The sequence below is a fragment of the Silene latifolia genome, chromosome 10 (genome assembly GCF_048544455.1).
Source record: "Silene latifolia isolate original U9 population chromosome 10, ASM4854445v1, whole genome shotgun sequence".
Classification (NCBI taxonomy): Eukaryota; Viridiplantae; Streptophyta; class Magnoliopsida; order Caryophyllales; family Caryophyllaceae; genus Silene; species Silene latifolia.
Window position 1 is genome coordinate 74,024,540 of NC_133535.1, and position 26,164 is coordinate 74,050,703.

Consider the following 26,164-nt stretch of genomic DNA (forward strand, 5'->3'; position numbering starts at 1 on the left):
AATGGTTAATTATATTTACAAGACGTTGTGAATTATAATTAAATGACGCATTTTATTCATGTGATCAAGTATCACTAGTCAATTTGTTGAATGTAATTTAATTAAATTGTAAAATGATATTTATGTGATAAATATGCATTAAATTAATTAATAACATGTAACATACTACATGTGACATATTGTGTGACAAATGACAAATTGACAAAATAAAATAGTGGTCCATATTATGTGAATGAACCGATACGGAGGTGGTATTAGTGGGTGTGGATATTTTATTTTATGTGATAAAAAATAAAATAATGATCCCTATACCTACTAGCCTTACATACCTAAGGTTTTGAGAAGACCAAAAGAAAAAGTGAAGGACCATATATTGGTCCTCCACCCCTCCATAACCGGTACACACACTACACACATACTAGGGACACTTTGTTCTTTATCTATTCCTCTTTATGCATGTTCATTCATTCACATGCATTCTCTCTTACACATATTCATTTCTTCTTCATCAAAACATGAGAAGTCTTGATTAAAATTGTTCTATAAGATTACTAATATTATTAGTGTAATATATGAGTATTATTAATTAATTTTAAGGTAAACTACTAAACAAATATCTAGCACATATTATTTAGTAGAGATAAGGGATATCTTGGGTGCAATCAAGAGGAGTGGCTTCTCTACTTGAAGTCTTTGGGGATCATCCTATTACTCATCATAGCTCAAGAACAAGTGAAGGTAGGAGACCTTACTTGTGCCCATAAACCAAAATTTATAATATAAGGGACATTGTTTTCTTATAAATCTTTTATTTTGTTATGCATGCACTAGATCTAAGGAACAAATAATTAAAAAGTTAAGTAGTTCTTTATTAGAGGAGTCTAATAATAGGTAAATAAACCTGACAGACGGTAGGGAGGGTTACCCCCTAAAAAAATGAAAATAGAAACATATAAGTTTGAAATGTAATATGAAACGGGAGTGAAATGATTCCCCCAAAAGAAAAAATAAAAAGAAATGGGTAAGTTTGAAAATAAATTGTTAAATTGGTGAAATGATTCCCCAAAAAAGAAAAAAAATAAAAAGAAATGGGTAAGTGTGCTTGTATGACGAAAATGTCGTTTTTGCCTTGAAAAGCGTGGCCGTAAGATTAGGAAACCCGAAATATGGTAATTCGACGGAATTACCAAAAATAATAACCCATATGAATAGGAAATTATGCTTAAGGAATTAGGAATGATCTAACGCGGAAAATCAAAAAAAAAAAACTCTGAGGAAGAGGCGCAGCACGAGCTGTGTCCCTTGGAAGAGGCGCAGCACGTGCTGCGCCCTTTCCTCAGTGTGTGCGTCGTGGCAGATTTTGGGAAACAGCATTTAGTATAAATATAGACGTCGATGAAGGTTTTATTCACATAATCCTTCCGTCTTTCTTCCGTCTATTACATAAAAACTCTCTAATTAATCATACGACATGGATACTTTAGAAATCCGTCTCAAAGAATGGACAAACGAATTCTCAAATGTGGAGAAACACGATATAGGTGCCTAAAACTTTGGATCGATTTTGAGCTTAAAACTAGTTAAGGTGGTCAAACCGTTCTTGGATGCTTCTCTTGAGTATTGGGACCTTAATTTCCACATGTTTGCCTTCCCCGGAGGCGATATCTGTCCGTTTCCTGAAGAAATTGCTACAATTGGCGGTTGGGACCCAGAACATATGCCTGCCATACCCTCTACTTCTTAAAGGTATAAATACAAATTTAGGGATTTGCTTGGATTAACAAGGGCTGCAGTTGACCGTCTTGTGATCTCAAATGGAGTCCGAATGCTTGATTTCATCGATCGGTTCATAAATAGGGCAGACCCTTCCATCTCCCATGTTGCAAGGCGTAGGGCATTTGGGGTTTGCCTATTGCATGTTTATGTCCTCCAAGGGCATGTTGATAAGGATATGAGAGGTGATTCTCGCTATTTGAGCTTAGTTGAGCAAATGGAGCTTCGTAGGAGCCCAAATTGCCTACGTTTAGGAGAGATCCTATTGGGGTTGGATAACAGGAAAGCCAACCACGACCTTCCTTATTTAGGAAGTCCTATCATTTTACAGGTAAAAGAATACACTCCTTTTTTCTTTTTCTTTTTTCGTTTTTTCGTTTTTTGTGTTTTCGTTTTTTCGTTTTTTGTGTTTTTGTGTTTTCATTTTTTCGTTTTATTTTTTTTTTTTATACTAATGCCTGCTTTGGTAGGTTTGGCTTATGGAGCGTTTGCGGTTGATCGAGCCCCTAGTTAATGTTCCTTTTTATCATGCTCGCTCAATTGCAATGAGGACCAGGCTTTATATGGTGGATTTCACTCGGGTTTGCAACTATTGGGAGAACAAGTTGAAGAACGGGGATGGTCCCCTGATTAGATGGATTGTACCATGGTGGCATGTCAAGTCCGTTGCTGGAGTATCGTCTTTGGATCCTACTCGATCAGTGCACATTCCTCGCTTGGAGTTTATGTTATGCATCTTCCCCGAGAGGCTGATAAGGCAAGTTAGCTTGAAACAGATGATTCCAAAGCTTGATATTGTTCCTCAGACTGCCATGGCGCTTATTACTGAGAGTCGAAGAGAGTGGGCCATCAAATGGGCTCAGAGAAATATGTGGTTCCTAAACTCTTCTGTTAGCGCATTATGGGTATCAGATTCCTACTTGAAATAGAGGAAGGCTACTACTCCTGAGGAGTGCGAGAGGCTAAGGAAGCGCGAGCCTGTTGATTACAAGGTTCGTGATGTAGAGAAAGAGAAAGAGAAGCATTTGACCGAGGGAGAGGAAGAAGTCGTATTCCGAGTTGTTCATCCGTCGAAGAAATCGAAGACCTCTCTTGTCGTTGAAAAGGTGGTTGATAAGAATGGTAAGGCCAGACCACGAGAGAGACCATTGGTGATTAGGTCTGAGATAGCGCAGGATTGCCCGACTCGTGGTCGAGATAAGAAATATGACAAGAATGACAAAGGCAAAGGGAAAATGGAAGAATAGCCTAAGTCTTAGTATTATTTATTATTATTATTACTTGTAATAAAATGGTGGGGTTTTTAGAATCCTAGCCTATTTATCTTAGCATTATTTTTTATTATGTGGCATATTATTATTATTATGAATAAAAGATTGATTGGTTATGAAACCGTTGTGATTTTCTTTTATTATTCTTGTCGAATTCCAAATGCATATGCAAATGTCCTTCTATTTACATTTAAAAAAAAATGGGTTGTATCCTGTGAAGGACTGCCTACATATTCATTTTAAAATGAAATCAAACACTCGCGTATTTCAAGTAAATGTAAAAGAATAATTGTTCTAAGCAAGAGCTTATAATGAACTAGAAAATAAGCATGAGCTTTACTTACTCATAAAGCACAATTCAGTTTATTTGATGATACGAGCAAGACGAATTGTCAAAATGTAAGAGCAAAGTGACATATGATTAATTTCAGCTGGCCAGGGGCGACTTTTATTTTGTGCCACATGAGCGACACGTGAGGTTACGCGAGGTGCGTTTTTGTTCCTATTCTAGGCATAATATCGTTTTAGTTGGTCGAGGTTAGTTGGGTTGGCAAATTCATTCCCATCTAGGTCTGTGATTCTAACCGCACCCCCCGGTAGTATGGACCGGCCCGTTTGGGTTTGAACTTTCCTCGTGGGTCGACAGATAAAAGAGCTCTAACTGATTTGAGAACTAAGTCTTCCTCTTTAATGTTTCTTGGCTTAACCCTTTTGTTGAAGGCTCGTTTGATACGTTCCTAATATGTTTTCACATTGTGTAATGCGCGCAATATTTGTTCATCCAGGAGGATGAGTTCTTCATATCTATCCTTCTTCCAATCGGCTTCTGGGATTTGACTTTCGAGTAGAATACGCAAGGATGGTATTTCTAGCTCAACTGGTTGCACTACTTCCATGCTGTAAGTCAAATAGAAAGGAGTGGCCCCAGTGGGCGTCCTAACAGATGTGCGACATCCCCATAAGGCGAATGGTATCTTGCTTGGCCAATCTCTATAATTGTCAATCATTTTCTTGAGGATTGTGACAACATTTTTGTTTGCTGCCTCTACTGCGCCATTAGTTTGTGGTCTATATGGCGAGGAATGGTGGTGTTTGATCTTTTACTTGGCTAGCAATTGCTCAGTCTTAGCCTGGAAATGTGACCTATTGTCACTGATGATCTCGTTTGAGCAACCGTATCGACAGATGATATTGACTTGTATGAATTTTGCCAAGTTCTTGGCTGTGAAACTAGTGTAAGTGACCGCTTCTACCCATTTGGTGAAATCATTGATTGCCACCAGAATAAAACAATGACCTCCAGTTCCGGCTGGGGTGATCTTCCCGATGATGTCGATTCCCCAAGCATAAAATGGCCAAGGAGACGTCATGGTATACATTAACGAAGGAAGGACATGTTGCACATTCCCGAAGATTTGACAGTTGTGGCAATGTCTAATATATTTGATGCAATCAGATTCCTTCGTTGTCCATTAATACCCCAAACGCGTGATTTTCTTTGCCATCATTGGTCCACTCATGTGAGGGTCACATTCTCCATCATGGACTTCTTTCATCACTTTCCGTGCCTGTGAATGATTAAGGACGTATTGGGAGGCTAATAAGCGTATTGGGAGGCTAATAAGCGTATAGCACGTTGTCCCCTCTTATCCATATCTGGTGGATAAGTGCCATTGAGTTTGAAGTTCAGAATTGCTTGGAACCAAGGTTCCTCTGGGTTTTCTTCCTCATCCGTAATTTGGTGCAAATAAGCTGGCTCTGACCGTCGTTCGATGCATAAAGGCATTTCTACCATATTATCCGGCATATTAATCAAGGATGCGAGTTTTGCAAGAGCATCTGCATATTGATTCTCTTCTCGAGGTAGGTGTAGGTAAGTTACTTGATCGAAGAATTGGGCCACTTGGTCTATTTTGGCTTGATAGCGTGCTAGGCTTTCACTCCGAATTTTCCAAGATACCGTAATTTGGTTGATGATCAATGATGAATCTCCATGTACTCGAAGATTCTTGATGCCTAAACCTACTGCTGCTTGTAGCCCAATGAGGCAAGCTTCGTATTCTGCTGCGTTATTTGTCACCTCGAAGTTGAGTTTGACAGAGAGTGGTGTATGCTCACCGTCAGGAGAAATGAGCAACACTCCTATTCCAAATTCTCTTAAGCTCGACGCTCCATCAAAATAGAGGTCCCAGGAGTCTACCTCGGTTTTGAGTATATCCTCATCCGAAAACGACCCTGTGTCTATTGTTTGTGCATCATTGATTGGATTTTCTGCGAAGAACTCGGCGACAGCGCGTCCTTTTATAACTTTCAGAGGTATATATTTGAGATCGAACTCTGAGAGCATCAAAGTCCATCTCGCTAGGCGTCCATTGAGAACGGGTTTTTCGAAGAGGTATTTGACAGGATTCATTTTGGAGTATATTTTAACGGAGTAGCTAAGCATGTAATGGCGTAGCTTCTTCGTTTCCCACACAAGAGCGAGGCATGTCTTTTTGAGTGGTGTGTACTTGCACTCATACTCCAAGAACTTCTTACTAAGGTAGTAGATAGCTCTTTCTTCTTTTCCCACGGTTTGTGCTAGCATAGCTCCCATGGCTGTTTCAGTTACTGTGAGATATAAACCAAGAGGTTGATCTCGTTGGGGTGGCATGAGCACTGGTGGTTTGTCTAGTATCTCCTTGATTCAGCCGAACGCCTTCGGACAGTCATAATCCCATATGGTGTGATCTGGTTTCTTTAGCTTTTTGAAGATAGGTTCACATATCATGGTGAGTTTCGATATGAATCGACTTATATATTGCACTTTGCCCAAGATTCCTTTAACTTCCTTCTCTGTTTGAGGTTGCCGTATTTCGATTAGAGCTTTGATTTTGGAGGGCTCTATTTCTATCCCTCGTTGGCTAACGACGTACCCCAGGAGTTTGCCGGATGTTACCGTAAATGCACATTTCTGAGGGTTGGGCCTCGTATTGTACTTTCTTAGTCTCGAGAAGAATTTGCGAAGGTTCGCAATGTGCCCCACTCTATCCTTGGACTTGTCAATCATATCATCTACGTTCACCTCAACTTCTTTATACATCATGTCATGTAGTAGCGTAGTTGCGGTGCGTTGATACGTGGCTCCGGCATTGATTAACCCAAATGGCATAACCGTGTAGCAATAGGTGCCCCATTGAGTGGCGAAGGCGGTCTTGTGCATGTCTTCCACGACCATCTTGATCTGGTTATATCCCGCGTATCCATCCATGAATGACAACAACGTGTGATCTGCTGTATTATCCACCAATATGTCGATATGTGGTAGAGGAAAGTCATCCTTTGGACTCGCTTTGTTCAAGTCTCTGAAATCAACACAAACACGGATTCTCCCATCCTTTTTGGGTATGGGTACTATGTTGGCAACCCAGTCTGAGTACTTGGAAACTTTGATGAACACGGCTTTGAATTGCTTCTCAACTACTTCTTTGATCTTAAGAGCCCATTATGTCCTCATTCGACGAAGCCTCTGTTTTACGGATTTGAAACCTGGTTTGATTGGGATTTTGTGCTCTGTGATATCCCTGTCGATCCCTGGCATGTCTTTGTAGGACCAAGCAAAAACATCCTTGAACTCGTGTAGGAGGTCTATAAAAATGGCCCTTTTGGCGGGGCTGAAGGTCGTCCCTATCCTAAGTTCTTGGGGCTCTAGTTCGGTTCCCACGTTGATGGGTTCGGTGTTTTCTATGACTAGTCCCCCTTCCCCCTCTTGTAGTATTTCTGTAGCTATGTAGGGAGGTATTTCAATTGAGTCTGGGTCTGGGCCATCCTCATTATCATCGTAAACAGAATTGCATTTAGATTAACACAAAGAGTAAGCAGAACCTGATTTATTCATGTTAAAATTTGAAAAAAGTTGAAACAAAGAAGCCATATGTTCGGTAGTCAGTGGCGGTAAAGGGACAGCGGTTGGGACATTTCCCGAACTACTATTACTACTTGATGCTAAGCTAGGAGAAACAAGGGGAGTGGGAGTGACGACAGGAGGAGACTCTCTAGGGACTTCTCTAGACTCCGAGTCTGATTCTGACTCTGACTCTGACTCGAATTCATCGTCTTTTGTTTCTCCTTTGAACATCTCTCCTTCTCCAGTGGTGAGCTTGAAGAGTCTTCCTTGGTTGTTCGTCCACTTGATCGACTTTCTCCATCCTTTTTGCTGATTCGAACTGGTTGCGGTGCCTAGCGTGGCAATGATCTCATCTATGATGCTTTTGGCTTCTTTGATTAAGGGAAGATCCTAGAGGTAGACATCTTCCTCGCTATCTGTCCATATCCCGTTGATTACCTTCTCTTTTGGGGAGATAAGATGTGAACAATCTAAGGTAGATTCGTCACTTGTAATCATCAGAACTCCAAGAGGATTCTGAGTATTGTTTGGCTTCCCTCAAGGCGGTATTGGTAGGGGACCGTCTTCAATCATGTCCTGAAGTACATGTTTTAGCTTGTAACATTTTTCTGTATCGTGTCCCTTACCTCTATGATATTCGCAGTACGAATTCTCGTCCCATGACTTGGATTTCTTTTCTGGTTCGGGTGTAGGCCCTATGGGTTGGAGCTTACCCTGTTTTATCAATCTCTTCAGAGCGATGGAGTATGTATCCCCAATGTTTGTGAATTTTCTTTGTGGGTTACTCTTCTTTGATGGTTCGAGAAAGTTAACCTCATCAGTCTTGCTAGTAGAGCCGTAAGAATGACGTGTTGAGCCTTGATATCCACGACCTACCGTTTTGGACAAGAGTCCTTTACGGATGTCAACTTCGATCCTTGTCCCTAGTACAATTAAGTCCTTGAAGGTTTTGATGTTTTGGTACCTCAAATGCTTTGTATAAATAGGCTTCAAGTTCTCCACGAATTTTTCCACGAGGGTAGCTTCATCTGGACGCTCGACAAGTTGGGTACTAGTTTTCCTCCACCTACTTAGGAAGTCGGTGAAACCTTCTTTCTCATTTTCGGTAAGAACCTCTAAAGTGTGCATATTGACTTGGATCTCAGCATTATCTGCATATTGTCTAGCTAACTCAATTGCGGCGTCATCCCAAGTGGTGATCTTCTTGTGTTCTAGGGAATAGAACCATTGCTTCGGGATGGTATCAAGATATGAAGGAAAGATCCTTAAGAAAATCTCGGATTTAATGCCTTTGATTGACATGTAATCCTTGAAATCACGGATATGGTTCAAAGGGTTTTCATGCCCCTTGAATTTCGGGATATCCGTCATGTTGAAGTTGGTTGGCAATTTGGAACTCACGGCCTCATACCTGCGATTGTTTTTCCTATAGATATCATCCCCTTTGAGGTACATCAATTGTTCCTCCAAATACTGGAGTCGTTTTTCAGCTTCAGTCAGACCTACGGGAGGGTTGACTTCTTGTGCTCCCACAAAAGGTAGAGGATTATCATTCACGAAATCATTCACAAAATCATTAGGCACTTCACTTTCTGCAGGAGGCAACCTAGTTTCTACAGCAACAATTCGGCCCTCGATCGTGTTGAGGCGATCATACACTTGGTCTTTGCTAGTTTGGAGATGAGCGAGCGCGGCTAGGATTCGATCATTACCATTCTGGGGTTGACTGTTGCTTGTGGTGCTAGTGTCAGGCATCTTGGAAACTGGACAAGAGATCGATGATGAATCCAAACATGATCGACCATTCTAGCACACTTACTCAAAAAAGACTCGACTCGGGAAGTGGGAGTGTGCCACTTATGTCAGTGAGGTTTGAAAATGATAAAGTTTTGAAATGTTGGTCCTATTCAACTATAGTGTAGTTGTAGGAGTGGAGTCGAAGTGCGGTTTTGAAATGGGCTTTGTGGCCCGAATTTTGACTCGACAATTGGACAGAGTTTTGACTGGTTTTGCGCTAATATTAGGCCTATTTCGAAAATTTACATTTTTAAAAGAGGTTTTAATTTTACAAAATTTGTCATGGTTTCGTTTAGAAAATGGTGATCACATATAATACAAGCATTTATACAGACATTATAACGAGATGCTGAGTGCATTTAAAAGGGTTTTGGTTTAAAGGGTGGGTTGCCATACCGAATAATCAAACCTGGGGTCTGTGGAGAGGCTTGTACCAAACAGGAGTAAGGCTGATTCCTAGTCCATTTCCTCGAGTAGTGAAAGTCTTTGATACAAACAAGAGTAAGTGTCATGGTATGGTTGACGTCAATCACTATTCATCCTTAGGCCCAAATAAGAATTTGGACCGTCTAGATGGGACGATTGGTCGAATGGGTTGGGTTGGGCCTAGGAAGGCCGAATAAACGATCTAGGAAGACCGAGTTATGAAAACCGACAACTATCTTGTACAAACTATTCCCTAACCTTGTTCAAGCTTTACCCTTAGCTACACGTAAGTGTATTATCCCCAGTGGAGTCGCCAAACTGTGGACGCGGACCCATGGGGGACGCTCGGGATAAAACGAGCAAGCTTTGCATTTGTGGAGTCGCAACCAATGTATTGTGGAAAATTGGAAACTGTTCGAATACCTCATGCCATGTCAAGACACAAAGTAGTGACATGAACACCAAGAACTCTTTACCCTTAGCATTCTATGTCTAGAATGACGCTCGTGGATGCCAATGAACACGGATGTTCACAGAGATCTGGAGTAAGGGGTGAGGGTACGTATTAGGAAGCTCTTTTGATCGAACACCTAATCCCGCCCGCATCGATACCCGCCTCTACTAATGATTAGGGAAGTTATCTATACTCGATATGTTGAAGGTTTTATGCATGCTATGCAGCATCCATTAGATTAATTCTAGCATGTGAATTTAGACTAAGTCGGTAGACACGTAATTTAACATGCATTAATGTCGAAATAGAAACTTAGGTTGATTGCATGTGAGAGCATACAAACGATATGGTAATAAAGAAATACAATAATTGAAAATTGCAATAATTACAATGGGTTAATTGATCTACGTCGAAAATACATTTAAAACGGATAATTTGAGGAAAAGAAAGGGAAAATAAATTAACGAACAGATTATTAGGTGATAATACGAGTAATAGTTAATTAATACGTAAGCTAATAATTAAGTCAAAGCAACAACGGAAGTTCAAAAGCGAATTCAACCGAATAAGTAGCGCAGAGCGCGTCCTTTGAAGAGGCCGATTAACTTACTCGCGTCTGTTCCTGAGGTCAACTCTGGCTGTGAAGCCGGAATTGCATATCGTTAATGTTCATTGGTAATTTAATGCTCGATTATCGATATTTGACTCGGATAGAAGTGGATTAATATATTATTTACATGTGAATTGGTCATGAAAACAATAAAACATGAGGTAAAACTAATTAGGACAAATTAATTACAAGATTAATTACAAGGTTGATTACAATTTAACAAACTAGTTAGGTTATTAATGCTAAACTATTGATGATGATGACGATAATTAACAGATGAAAATATACAAAAGATGAATTTCAGAGACTTGATATGGATGAATCGAATCTCTAAAAGCCGGATTTTATTTTAATGACGAAAACGCGCAAATATTAATTACTTGGGATTTAAATCGGGAATTAAAAGACGATAAATTAATAACGAACATATGTTAAATTATCATGCTAATAAAATAAGAACTGCGGCAGCCTCACGAAGAGGTGTTGCGTCCCTTCGAAGAGGCGCAGCAGTTGCTGCGTTCCTTCTCGACATCTGTCTCCCATTAATCCGTAAAAAGGGTTTGAATAAAGGTTTTGTAAATCGGTTTTGAATATGTTTCGTTTAATAATGATTACAAAAATAAAGTACAATAATAAAAGATGGGATTTACACCCTCAGACTTACATGTTTGACGAAACGAGATTTGCTAAGATAACGTTTAGTGATGCTCGACTCGAATGTACGACGAAAGTGCCCTCTAAGAGGAAGTTAAACAATATTGATTAAGTTGATTGATGTGGAGTTGGTCAAACTGGTCGGTCATGCAAAACGAGGCTGGTACTCAGAAGGATCCGAGCTTATGTGGTCGATAGTTCAAGCACATAGACGCCAAAAAGCAAGAGCGTGGTCTTAGAATGCAAAGGGAGAAGAGAAGGGCGGACACTCGCGTGAGAAATATGAGGAACGGAGGTCCCTATTTATACTAATCACACGAAGGAACTAGGGTTTCGGTAAAACTTTGGAAGTAAATCTCGAAAAGATCTTAAAATACGTAGAAAGGAGCTGGGAAAGAGGCGCACGCAGCAACCACTGCGTCTCTTAGAAGAGGCGCAACAACCACTGCGTCTCTTGGAAGTGGCGCAGCACCTGATGCGTCCTTTCCCCAAGGGTTTCCTCCTGCGGAAGAAAGATTTTCCGCGTTTCTATTATGGAATTGCGGTTTGATCTTAGATTCCTTATTATTTAAAATATAATTCCGGAAAATACTTTACCAAAAGATTAAAAGATTGAAATATGGAATAGAAATATCCGGAACATTCCAGAATATTCTGACTCGGCATTTTAAACGGTTATTAGAAAATGAAGACGGTTTTTGACCCGGACTCCAAATGTACTCTAATTACTGTCAAAACGACCATAATGGCGCGTAGATGACGACCAAGGGATAGACACAAGTATTTGAGCTACCACTTGACGGTAAACTTGCGAACTGTCATAAATCATTCCGTGTACCAAGCATGCGGCCCAATCATCACCGGGTGGTTTGCGGGAGGTGCAGAAATGAGGTATCTACAAATAGGCCAGGACGGCCGGCCCCAGAACAAGACGCTTAGCCCGTACCTCGGAGAAATAGAGAAATGCTTGCTGGACTAAAATCCGCACGATTTATGCTGGAGACGCCCGACTCAATATCTGAGTTGCCCGGCCCCAGAACAAGACAATAATAGGCCAGAACGCCCGGCCCTAGAACAAGACGCTCGGCCCGTACCTAGGAGAAATAGAGAAAAGCTTGCTGGACTAAAATCCGCACGGTTTATGCTGGAGACGACCCGCTCAATATCTGAGTCGCCCAGACAGACACCAGGACGCTCGGCCTAAACCTGAACTCAAAGTAAGGAAATTCACTGAATGAAAATCTGCGCGGTTCTTCCTCAGGACGTCCGAGCCAATCCACGAGTCGCTCTGACCGATATAGAGACGCCCGGGTCTGAATAGAAAAATTGCAGGCCTCTTTTGCTGGACGCCCGAACCCAACTCGAAGCCCGTTCGTCCCAACAGCTTTTCCTCGATATAAACATCCCCCACCCTCCCTATTCCCTTATCTTATCAACATTACAACCACATCTCATCATCCTCCTTACAATCTCCATCACAAAAACCCCATCACAATCATCAATCCAAGGTTTTTTAACCAAGTCCCTACTAACCACGTCAAGCAAGAATGTTTCTAAGGAGCAAAAGAAAGAAGGCCACTGAGACCGCACCCAAATGCCGCAAGGGTGCTACTTGAACCGCCTCAAGGGAGGAAAGGGGCCGAGAGAATGAGATGATACCGGAGGTTGAACAACTTGAGCATTTTCCGGAGGTGTAATACCCCGTATTTTAATGATAAGTTATGAGAATAGTTTATGCAATTTAATAATTAATTAAAGGCATTTCTAATAATGAATTACAAATAAGACGATAATTAAATAATAAAATAAGTAAAACAAGTCGGGAATTGGGCTTAGCTAATAATTGGGCATTGGACCATGTGACATTAAGTAATTGGACTGAAATTTAGTATAATAAGGTTAGAGTATAATCGGGATTTGCATCGGAAAATAATTATAATATAATATGGAAAGGTAGTAATTATATTATTACTAATAATAATTTATGACAATAATAAATTAGTAAAGATAAAATAAGGGAATCCTACCTGTGATATATGTAATAATAATAATATAATTGTGATAATAATAATATAATGATAATTATAATAATAGTAATTCCTATATTAATTGGAATAGGTAAATTAAGATAGTTTTCCAATCGAACTCGCTTTCTCTATAATCTTACACTATAAATACCACCTTAAATCTGAGAAATAATTCATAAATTAAAAGAAGGAGCTTTTGGAGACGGAATTAGCAAGCGGTAATTAATAGGTAACAATTTATAATCTTGTTTTATTTTCTTATACAGCTGAATGTCAGACGATCTTAAGACACTTAGAAACTGACCCAAACCTTGACGGAATGAGACCAAACTTTGGGAGGTGGTTCGTGGGGTTCCAAGGGTTGGAATGGGTGTAGTGGTGGTGTCTAGGCAGGCCTAGGGTAGTGGTGGCAAGCGGCTAAAGGTGGCTGGTCAGGGGGTGTTGCGGTTTAGGTCGTGGGTAGTTTTAGGGAGTAATTGAACCCTCTAATGGCCAAGAGTTGACCTAGGTATGGTAGGGTTGTGATGGGGGGAGGTAGTCGACCATGTTGTTGGTGTTGGCGTGGCGGCAGGTGGTGGTTTTTGCGGGTGGTGGCCGAAATTCGCGAAACAGGGGAATTAATGGGTGTTGTGTTAAGACCTCTTAAGACAGATTGTTACCCTTGTTGCCATGGCCTAGTTGGGGAGACTTTGGGTTGTTATTGTTGTGGGTAGTGAGGGGATCACGGTGGTTGTCATGGCTGGTGGTATGAGTGGTGTTTGGTAGTCGGAAATCGAGTTCAAAGGGAGGTGCACGGGTTGTGTTTATCGTGTTTATCGTGTTTATAGTTGTCATAGGTGTCGTGTATGGTTGGGTGTTTATGTTGTCGTGGGTTTTGGGTTTTGGTGGATGGGTTGGTTATTTACTAATTAAGACGGGTTGACTCGGGTTTTGGTGGGTAATCGGGTTTTAAATTTAATAAATGGGTATATCTTTAGTTGAGTCGGGATTAATTAATTAATTAATAATCGTTGAGTCGGGTTTCTATGTTGGATTTGATGCGGGTTTTCGTATATCATAATAATTAATCATAATAGGTTGTGAATAAAATATGATAATTAATAATGATAATTATTAATGAAGTATAAATAAAGTAAATAATTGAATTGAATTGAATTATAATATTTTGATTAGGTGACGGTTGTGAAGAATTATAATCGAATAAGATTGCTTTATTTATTGGATTGCTTGAGCTGCGTAATTGGAATTGCTTGCCAGGTAGGGATAAATCCTACTCAACTTTTACTCGATAATGTTTGTTGGATTGTTTGTATTAAAGTGAATTGATCATATGAGAATTGTGTTGGTTGATATAATCGTAATTGTTGGAAGGGAGAAGTAAATTGAATATCGGTTATTTATATGACATTTTGTGCTGGAATATACGTTGGACGGATTTAAGCCTTTGGCTGGTTGGTTTAGTTATGACGGATGGTTGTCTTGGCAGACGTCGTGTAAGAGCCTTCGGGTGACGTATTTGATTTATTCGCGGACGATTTTAAATCGTGATTTCTCGAGCGGGCCCCAGTTGGTCTGCAGGCCATCCGGTGGATATTTAATCAACTATATGTTGAGGCGCACATTACCTTTGGTAATGTAGTTTGTGTTTACTCACCTTCGGGTTGAGGTCGCCCGACCGGGATTGGCGGGGATGATTAGTGTAACGAGTAGTAAATGAAAGGAGCACGTTGTCAGGGGGTTGTGCAATGAAAAAGGAAATTAGATTGTTTATCGTATGCTTTTGTTGTTAGTATTTATTCCTACTGAACCTCGCGGTTGACTGTGTATTCATGAACACCTGTGGTGAACCGTTTTATGGGGAGCAGATTTGACATGTACTAAAGATTAGCTGACTCGGGAGCATTGGGATGAGAGCTCGACTTGGACCATAGTTGATGACTAGATCACATAGAATAATTATATCACTTTATTTATTTCCGCTGCGAGTTGTAAATATTTTATATTAAGTTTTAGTTGGTTAAATTTGTAATAAACATGTAATCGCTAAGTATTAATGTAAAGTACTTTGGTATTGTTGTACTTTGTTATTCACTACCTCGGGAAACCGAGATGGTAACAGTCCTATTTATTTGGGAATGTCTAGCTAAAGGCTCCTGAATAAATGGGGGTGTTACAAAGGGGTATCAGAGCAAAACGATCCTCAGGCCTAACTAATGAATAATAATGAACTTAGGATGTGTCTAATAAAATGAACCCGGGTAGATACTGTTTAGGAGTCCCTTATTAGGTTAGGGAGACGTCCTTGATCTGGCCCTTACAGTTTTGAACCGGTTACCTTGAGAGATATTGAAGTGTGGGGTAATTTAAAATGAATGTTGTTTCTTTTCTTAGGAGTTAATTGTTTGCTTTGGATGTGTGTTGTTGTTATTGATGATTGCGGTTACGAAGACGTAACCTTGCTTTTATGAGGAACGGAATGTGATAATAATTGATTTTAAGTATGGATATAAAGTGTAGGGGTATGAAAAAGTGTGTTGGTAAGTATGTGGAAGTGTAATCATGATTAACATGTGAAGTATTACGGAAATTGTGTGAAAGTGAAAAGAATGTGATTTTGGTTGGTTTCTCGAAATTTTATCGCTTGATTGTTTTGGCTGCTATTTACTGTCGGTTTAAAATTCGTGCCCGACATTTTTATGTGTGATACCCTTGTGAGTTAGCTTTCATATGCCACTGGTCTCATGATCCAATAATATACGGTTTAGGAGAAATAAATATTTTAGTGAACAGTAGTCGAAATATTCCTGTACAGTGATGTTTTTGCGCCATGTTTTTGTATAATTTGCCATTTAAAAACTACCAGTCTATTTAGTGTAATTTCAACTCCATTCTTTAAACGATTCTTATATGTTTCTAAATTGATAAGCCACGTTACAAGGTAAATTTTTGATAATTAATAGTGATTTTTACAAGTTGACCTAAGTTTCTGACAAGTTGCTGTAAAATTTCTGTTTCGACAAAGTTGTTTGTAAAATGCATTATAAATGGATCTTTTGAGTTTTTGACTTGGTTATTTTTCTCATGGTTTATTAACTCTCTATATTTTCTAAAAAGTATAAGTTCTTTAGACTTAATTATGTTATTATTTATTTATGATTTTTAGAAGTAACAACATGTTTTCTTAGCCTTTGGGAAATATGTAAGTCTTGTTTCTTGTCTTTTGCACTTGATACTATGATGTTGTCAATTATGTGAAGTAGGATGACATGTCTAGTGATATGCGGAATGTGTTTCCCTAAGCCCAAATATTTATATTAGTTGCATGCATGTTTATGTTAGATATCATTATAAAGAAAAGACTAAACCATTATGTGTATTTTGTTATAGACTATTATTTATTTTGGCTTGTATTCGCCAGTAGTTAAGCAATAAGTTGGAATAAAGATTAATTCGAATATCTTATATGATGTGATTTGCTAGTAATTAAAATTTTGTTATTTATTCAATCGTTAATTCATGTTGGAAGCGATAAGTGTTCTATATTACAATATGTGTTTCATGGTTTTGTGGCATTATAATAATGAATTGATTGTTCCTATTTTTAGTATTCCAAACTTCGAGGACGAAGTTTATTTTTAAGGAGAAAGAATGTAATACTACATAAATTTTGAATTATTGTTTTGATCTGATTGATGTAGTTGATGATCGAAGTTGCTTAGTAATGTTGAATGGTGTGATGTTGTGAATGTTGTGGTTGTAGTTATGGGCGAACTTCGGGACGAAGTTCATTTTAAGGGAGGAAGACTGTAATACCCCGTATTTTAATGATAAGTTATGAGAATAGTTTATGCAATTTAATTATTAATTAAAGGCATTTCTAATAATGAATTACAAATAAGACGATAATTAAATAATAAAATAAGTAAAACAAGTCGAGAATTGGGCTTAGCTAATAATTGGGCATTGGACCATGTGACATTAAGTAATTGGACTGAAATTTAGTATAATAAGGTTAGAGTATAATCGGGATTTGCATCGGAAAATAATTATAATATAATATGGAAAGGTAGTAATTATATTATTACTAATAAGAATTTATGACAATAATAAATTAGTAAAGATAAAATAAGGGAATCCTACCTGTGATATATGTAATAATATTAATATAATTGTGATAATAATAATATAATGATAATTATAATAATAATAATTCCTATATTAATTGGAATAGGTAAATTAAGATAGTTTCCTAATCGAACTCGCTTTCTCTATAATCTTACACTATAAATACCACCTTAAATCTGAGAAATAATTCATAAATTAAAAGAAGGAGCTTTTGGAGACGGAATTAGCAAGCGGTAATTAATAGGTAACAATTTATAATCTTGTTTTATTTTCTTATACAGCTGAATGTCAGACGATCTTAAGACACTTAGAAATTGACCCAAACCTTGACGGAATGAGACCAAACTTTGGGAGGTGGTTCGTGGGGTTGCAAGGGTTGGAATGGGTGTAGTGGTGGTGTCTAGGCAGGCCTAGGGTGGCGGTGGCAAGCTGCTAAAAGTGGCTGGTCAGGGGGTGTTGCGGTTTAGGTCGTGGGTAGTTTTAGGGAGTAATTGAACCCTCTAATGGCCAAGAGTTGACCTGGGCATGGTAGGATTGTGATGGGGGGAGGTAGTCGACCATGTTGTTGGTGTTGGCGTGGCGGCAGGTGGTGGTTTTTGTGGGTGGTGGCCGAAATTCGCGAAACAGGGGAATAAATGGGTGTTGTGTTAAGACCTCTTAAGACATATTGTTACCCTTGTTGCCATGTCCTAGTTGGGGAGACTTTGGGTGGTTATTGTTGTGGGTAGTGAGGGGATCACGGTGGTTGTCATGGCTGGTGGTATGAGTGGTGTTTGGTGGTCGGAAATCAGGTTCAAAGGGAGGTGCACGGTTTGTGTTTATCGTGTTTATAGTTGTCATAGGTGTCGTGTATGGTTGGGTGTTTATGTTGTCGTGGGTTTTGGGTTTTGGTGGATGGGTTGGTTATTTAATAATTAAGACGGGTTGACTCGGGTTTTGGTGGGTAATCGGGTTTTGAATTTAATAAATGGGTATATCTTTAGTTGAGTCGGGATTAATTAATTACTTAATAATCGTTGAGTTGGGTTTCTAAGTTGGATTTGATGCGGGTTTTCGTATATCATAATAATTAATCATAATAGGTTGTGAATAAAATATGATAATTAATAATGATAATTATTAATGAAGTATAAATAAAGTAAATAATTGAATTGAATTGAATTATAATATTTTGATTAGGTGACGGTAGTGAAGAATTATAATCGAATCGGATTGCTTTATTTATTGGATTGCTTGAGCTGCGTAATTGGAATTGCTTGCCAGGTAGGGATAAATCCTACTCAACTTTTACTCGATAATGTTTGTTGGATGGTTTGTATTAAAGTGAATTGATCATATGTGAATTGTGTTGGTTGATATAATCGTAATTGTTGGAAGGGAGAAGTAAATTGAATATCGGTTATTTATATGACATTTTGTGCTGGAATATACGTTGGACGGATTTAAGCCTTTGGCTGGTTGGTTTAGTTATGACGGATGGTTGTCTTGGCAGACGTCGTGTAAGAGCCTTCGGGTGACGTATTTCAGATTTATTCGCGCACGATTTTAAATCGTGATTTCTCGAGCGGCCCCAGTTGGTCTGGCAGCCATCTGGTGGATATTTAATCAACTATATGTTGAGGCAGACATTACCTTTGGTAATGTAGTTTGTGTTTACTCACCTTCGGGTTGAGGCTGCCCCGGCCAGGGATTGGCGGGATGATTAGTGTAATGAGTAGTAAATGAAAGGAGCACGTTGTCAGGGGGTTGTGCAATGAAAAAAGAAATTGGATTGTTTATCGTATGTTTTTGTTGTTAGTATTTATTCCTACTCAACCTCGCAGTTGACTGTGTATTCATGAACACCTGCGGTGAACCGTTTTATGGGGAGCAGATTTGACAGGTACTAAAGATTAGCTGACTCGGGAGCATTGGAATGAGAGCTCGACTTGGACCATAGTTGATGACTAGATCACATAGAATAATTATATCACTTTATTTATTTCCGCTGCGAGTTGTAAATATTTTATATTAAGTTTTAGTTGGTTAAATTTGTAATAAAAATGTAATCGCTAAGTATTAATGTAAAGTACTTTGGTATTGTTGTACTTTGTTATTCATTACCTCGGGAAACCGAGATGGTAACAGTCCTATTTATTTGGGAATGTCTAGCTAAAGGCTCCTGAATAAATGGGGGTGTTACAGGAGGTATATTTTGTCAAGAATGAGAACACCGTCAACAATTTGAGCAATTTCTAGGTAAGGCCTATGAACCCACTCAATTCATTGATCTTGAGGTGTTAGAAATACTTGGTATGAGGCATCAAATGGAGGTATTCTTCAATGGTTTGGGTCTTGAGAAGTTGTTTTATGCCCATGAGGACACTTACTTAAGCCTTACACTAGAGTTTTTATGTAGCCTCCGTGTTGTCACTATTCGGCAAAATAATGTCGGTATGGTGTTCCGTCTTTGAAAAACGGATCATATAATAACCTTAGACCACTTGAAAGGATCTTTGGTCTTGAGGTACCAAGGAGTGACACCGACAAGCCCTCCAACTTCATTGTTAATCACCTTTGGAGGGCTGTTTCCGGGAGAGAATTTAATTCTTACAAACAATGCTATACTTTTGCAATCCAGCATCCGGTGACTAGGATTAGTGAACGGTTCATGGCCGAAACTATAAACGGAAGGCTAGAACAAGATAAATGCACCTTTCTCGATATGACCTTTCTAGAGTCTTACTCGAATGTACAAGGGACGCGGCCTTACAACTTCAACACCCCCCTTGAGATGATTACAAGGTTTAATGATTTTGCAAAAGGGAATTCCGCAATCAAAACCTTTGTGATGGGAGGCCTAATAAGAATTTTGGTTAATGAACTCTGCCCTGGGTTCAACTTTGATGAAAGATATACCAAGCTCGAGGGAAGCACTTTGATCGATGAGCATACTATCTTTTACCACCACCGGTGGTGTAGATATAATAATGTCGGGAGTGTCGAATGGCTCACTAGGGGATGCACTCTAGTTGTACTCATGGGGTGGAACATTCCGCCTACCGAGCCCCGCTTGAGCCGGTAATCCCCAAGGCCAAGTTACCTCCTTCCTATCGAAATCCTAGATCACCCACTACCAAGGGAAGAAGCACCTCATCGACCTCGCGAGTTGCCGGAACGGGGTGATACACCATCATCCTATGTACCCATTTTACCCCACCCCACACCACATGTGCCATTCACCCCTCAAGATCCGGGAGCTCCATCAATGGGAAAATTGATGAAGCTCATGCAAAATGTTGATCTTAGAGTGCACGATGGAAGAGTTGACAACTACTTGGACCAATACCCCTCCTACTACATTATTGCTCAACAAGGATACATCAATCCCAGAGTCCCCCATCCATCTTGGGCTCAACCGTATCTCTTGTTCCCTAACTATGGCAACCAAGGAGGGAACTTTGTTGACAAAAGTGGGGGATACTATAGCCAAGGAGGAGGCTACGACCAAGGAGGATATAGCGGACATGGAGGCCACAATAATGATGAAGATGATGACGAGTGAAGTGGCTAGCCACACCACCTCCATTTGTATGATACCTCTTCTCTCCCTCTCTTATGTATAGTTGCATTTTAGATTAGTTTGCATTACTTCTCACATGCTTCATATAGTTAGTTGCATATAGACTAGAATTCATGCATAATCACTAATGACCAAACCTATTCCTTTCTGCACTAGAAATAGTGCTTAAATCGGTTTAGGGAGGTTTTATCATAGGTGATCATAGCTTGATAGCGAACATGCATCATTTAGTATAGTTTAGATTGCATTCATTTGTTATATATGAATTGCACTTACTTAGAGCATGCATTCATTCATATCATTGCATTTGCATTTGTACTTCAATTTCCATAAATTCAAAAACATGTATTTTTTTTTTCATTCCTACTCCTACATGTACATTGAGGACAATGTCCAAAATAAAGTGGGGGATGAGAATTTATATTCCAAAATACATAAAAAGTTGAAAATTCTTGAAAATCCAAAAAATTATGTTCTTTAATTTCATAAAAACAAAATCTATAAAAATTTTAAAATTTTAAAAATCAAAAACGTGTTCTTTAATTTAGTAGTGTAGAATTGTATATACTTGTGTTTTTGTTCTCTTATTACAAAGATACAACACTACATTTGAGCCATTGTCAAGGGAATATGAAGAGTACTTGGTATGATCCCTCTAATATCCATTTCCCTTCCATTTATTTTAATATGAAGAGGATGGGCTTTCATGTCAAGGAGGATGCGGTGTATTTTGTTGTTACGGTTTGTGTATCTATGTGTTGTTAGGAAATGCATTCTAGATTATTTGGCATAATATTTGATAGAAGCATATGCATTAGAGTTGTATATATGATAGTTGCATCATGGCATGTAGTTTTCATGGTTAGAAAATTTTGTGAAAATGCCTATTTGGGAAGCTTGACAAGTGTATATAAGGCCCTTGTAGATGATTTTTCTCCATGAGACTTTATTTGCTAGAATACCCTCAAGACACCCTAGGATGTGTCATACTAATATCTTTTGACCCATGGACTAAGGCCTAGTCAAGAGTACCTTGTGGTGTGATAACTCCTTGGCTTCCGTTTATTCCAAGGTGACCTTTGAAGCCATGCAACCATTCTTACACTTCTAGCATCATATTTTGTCAACAAAAAGGGAATGGGCATAAAAATATCAAATTGAGTTCAATGTCAAAAGTTTGCAATTGCATCAAATGAAATGAGGAGAAAAAATAGACTCCTATGCTTTAATGAAAAGTACCCTTGCTACAAAATGGGGTTACTTTAAAAAATGTTCAAAAATGCAAAAATTGAAAAATTTGTCAAGTATCAAAATGCCAAACATAAAAAATGGCAAAGCAATGTTCTCGAAAAGTCAAATACCACAACAAATTGGAGGGAAAAACAAATCAAAAGCAAACTACCATTGTGAAACTCATGCATCCTTAAACCCTTTATATTCTCTGATGATCCTACTTTGTTGCATGGTGGAGAGGGGACGACCCTTCTTCTTATCTAGACAAGAGGGGGAATTCCGCGATCCTACATTGTTTTCTAACACCATAGGGACTTGGGTCTTGACAGAAGCATTTAGCAATTGTGGAAAAAGGTAACCTAGTTTAACAAAACTTGGAGGTGACTTGTTTGCATCCTCTTGGACTTAGTAACTAGGAGAACCAATATCTATGATGGAGTGTGTACCCTTGAATTGCTTCCCTTGTAGATGATTTCCGCCACTTAGATGAGGAATGTGGCTATTCCTTTGTAGATGCATCCATTACTTGTTTTGTGTGCTTAAAGTTTGGATGTATCGCCATTTTGGCAAGCCCCGCCTTGCCTTACAAGAAGGCATCTTACCTCATAGATGTCTTGTTGTGAGTTGAAGGGTCAGAATGAGACCCGTTAATTGTCTCACATCGGCTATATTATAAGATTAGTATAAATAAAGGTCAAAGTTTTAGTCACCTCTTTACTCGGGACGAGCAAAGGTTCGGTTTGGGGATATTTGATGTGACTCCTATTTACGCACATTTATTCCCCTAACTAGCCTATTTCCTATGCTTTTTATTATGTATTAGGGTTGTTTCTTGTCTTTAGCCTCCTTCTATGCATGTTCTATGACGCTTGGTGTCCTTTGTACGAGAAGAGGACTAACTTGACTAGATAGAGTGAAGCGGAGCTAAATTGATAGCATATAACGACCAAGCACCAAAGAGGAGACTAACACTAATGGCTGAAGCTAATAAATCAAGTAAAAAGGGCAATGATGAAGACCCTCATGACCCCTCAACGAACCTCACGGATCTTGAGGCTGTCAAAAAAGAAGAAACCATGATGGCTCACGATCCGGGCGTCTCAAGCCCAGTCTGGGCATCTCAGTGACTAATCCGAGCGGCCTGAGCATAGGACGAGCATCACTCCCTGCAGTTTAAACATCCAACCATAGTCAAGACATGAGGCTCCTCTTGAGACTTGCAAGGCTCAAATCTCCTTCTAAAAGGGTCTAATCGTCTTTTAAGCCCCTAGTTAACATAATCCTTGTATTACAATAAATACCTCTTTTGTAATAACCAAGAGATTAAGCCCTCTTAGTGAAGGCAAAGCTTTCTTAGATTAAATTAGAAGTAGATTAGAATAGATTAATCTCAATCATTCCACAAAATTGCACTTTAATCTTTCCTTAATTATTGTTCAAGATTTAATATTGGGTAATTGAAGATTATTGGGTTATTATTAGAGAATTGAGAACTCTTCATCAATCAATCAAGTTTTCTTCTATTATTCTTTTCTTTCTATTTGATCATCCTAAGTTGTTATAATTTCTCTACTCTTTACTTAATCCTTGTTTATTGTTTTACTCCTTCATCATGTTTAGACTTGTAAATATGATTAACACTCTTGTTAGCATGTTTTCCATGATCATAAGTGAGTAGTTTCCTAACTAGGGATTAGTGGGGGATTATGGGAGTTAATCACGGGAAAGATTTATGCTTAATGAGTTCATATGAATGCTTGATTATTATTTTCCAACTTATGCACAAGTCATGTTTGATGAAATGCTCGATTGACAACCTAGCATTTTTCTCTTATCCTTTCAACAAGACTTGTAAGACATAAACTAACTCAAGGCTTGTTAGACCATGAATGTAGTTTATTAGGAAGGATTAAGTCGATTGTAAGTGTTGTACAGTCTTGACCGACTCGGCTCCGGGACCCAAACCTTGTTAGGACTCATTTATGTTATCTCACTATGAATAGGGAAAGCCAAGTCGACTTGTAGGTGTTGTAATGTCTTGACCGACTCGGCTCCGACACCTAAGTTTACCCTAGAAATTGTAAGAGATACGCTAAGTTGATTCCAACAAATAATAATTGTTTGCATCTCTAAGATTCATTTATGCTATCTTACCATGATTCCCCTATGATCCCATAATTCTCTAGTATTGTTTTCATTTGTTTACATCCTTTAATTTATTACTTGTTTTACTTTTAATTGGTATTTACTGCTTTCATTAGTTTAGAACACAACTATAAACCCAAATCAATTGTGACACTAGCACAAATTGAGATAGATAGACTTAGAACCCAAAGCACACCGTCCCGTGGATCAACCTTGACTTAACCACTAACTTGTTGTTTGTTGAGATTATAAATGTGTTTGATGGAGTGAACAACGACTATATCAACATCATGTAATCATTTAAACTTAATTATTTAAAGTATGTTCTTTTATGGTCAATTTGATATACATTTCCTCGGGTAACCGAGATGGTAGCACTTACATGCATTAGGTGGTCTTGGTAAGTGTAGATACCCAGTATCTGCACCTTCCAAAAACCACCCGATGATGATCGGACTATAACGTGTTTTTGATATGCGTACGTGGATTGGCTATACATGAGACGGTTTAATGCACTACTCAAATATGAAAAATGATTTCAAAAGTTTTCTAACTTCATTTGCATTAAAATAACACTATTTAGAGTTAAAACCGTCTTTGGACCCAAAATCGACTCAGAAACCCGCAACTCGAGTCAACCTGATTCAACCCGAGTAAACCCAAATCTCGAATGTCAAAAATAATGCCATGAATGTTTTCATCATGTCATTTCCATTAAAATGACCCTAATTAGAGTCAAAACCGACACCGAGCCAAAAACCGACTCCAAATTCAAATCCCGACTCACACGGGTCAAACCCGAGTCAAGCACACAAAACATCTACCTCAAGTAACACCTAAAATCATCTTATTTGATGCCCATATTATTACACGACATCTTATATGAATACCACATATCAACAATGGATAGAGAATAGGCCACGTCCAAATTGAAAGGGACAGTACACCCCATTGAGTCACGGGGTGGCTCGCGCCTCAATGGGGTGTCTCCTTAGCCTCCAAGCAAACACAACCGACCTACCATTCCACATTTCTCTATAAATACCCACCATCACACACCATAATACTCACGCGAGAGTCCGCCCCCTCACATCTCTGTGACACCCTCAATTATCGCGGAAAAGTAAACACGTAATTCTAGAATAAAACTGTATGGATATGTTTGTAATAGGTTCAATTGGGTAAAAACCTGTAATTTTAAAACCTGAACCTGTTATAAAGATATCCAAATTGGAAGGTGTCAAACATACAAGGTCTAACTAGAAGTTTCATAACATAACCATCGCTAAAGTCGCGAATAGCAAATTATACAACCAATGTAAAGAGGGAGACATATGTCCCTAAAATGTATGTGACATAAAAAGTGTTTAAGGGTCACCATAAAATAAAGCCAATCTAGGTCCCAAGGTTACTTTGCTCGCTAGCTCGTCCATGTACCCCATATATGCATCACCTGTAGGGTAATATCCGTATAAAACCCTTAAATTATAGGATTATAACGCAAATTTAATACGTGATTTATTGTCATAAACGAAAAACAATGAAAAATGATAAAGCACAAGAATTAACCTTCGGTCCTAGTGCAATTCGGCAATGAGAGATCAAAGTAGACCTCCTCCTAATTGTTGCACCCAAGATCGTCTGAGAAATGCCCTTGTGCTAGAATGTATCCTCTAATTGCCTTGCAATATTGAGAGGATTGTTATGTGAGTTTTGTTTAGATGTGAGATCTAAAGTTTTGAGAGAAATGTTTCTCAAAACCCTAATCTTCTTTTGCAAATGATAATTAGGTTAACAAAGAGGAGAGGCTCTCCTTTTTGTTCTTCTAATTCGGCCAAACCGAGTGGATTAGGAGGAAATGGGCTTTCATTTTCTCCTTATTTTAACTCGTGGTCCGATGCTAAAATGTATATGACGCGGTCTTTATTATAAATCGTCATCGGTTATCGGTTATTAAAATATCAACTAATAACACGGATTAGCTGAATTATTAATACATGTCCGACAAAGACAATATCGTATAATTAATTTATTCAATATACATTAATCAAATATAAATCGCTTTATATTTAATTTACGAATTAACCGCTTAATTCGTCTTAGCCATTTTTATTTAATCCGTATTAAATAAAATATCTCAACATCGCATTTTGACTAATTACTAGTCAAATAACTCGGACTAACTGGTTAGTCAAATTTGG

At 38.7% G+C, this 26,164-nt stretch overlaps 1 long non-coding RNA gene across 1 annotated transcript in view; it reads right to left on the reverse strand.

Moving 5' to 3' along the window:
* LOC141605683 (uncharacterized) overlaps window positions 1–25,611 on the reverse strand; it is a 151,946-nt gene extending 126,335 nt beyond the window's left edge. Inside the window, exon 1 of the long non-coding RNA XR_012526426.1 lies at window positions 25,533–25,611. This is a non-coding gene — a long non-coding RNA (uncharacterized LOC141605683). The remainder of the gene's footprint in view (window positions 1–25,532) is intronic.
* Window positions 25,612–26,164: the final 553 nt, after the last annotated feature.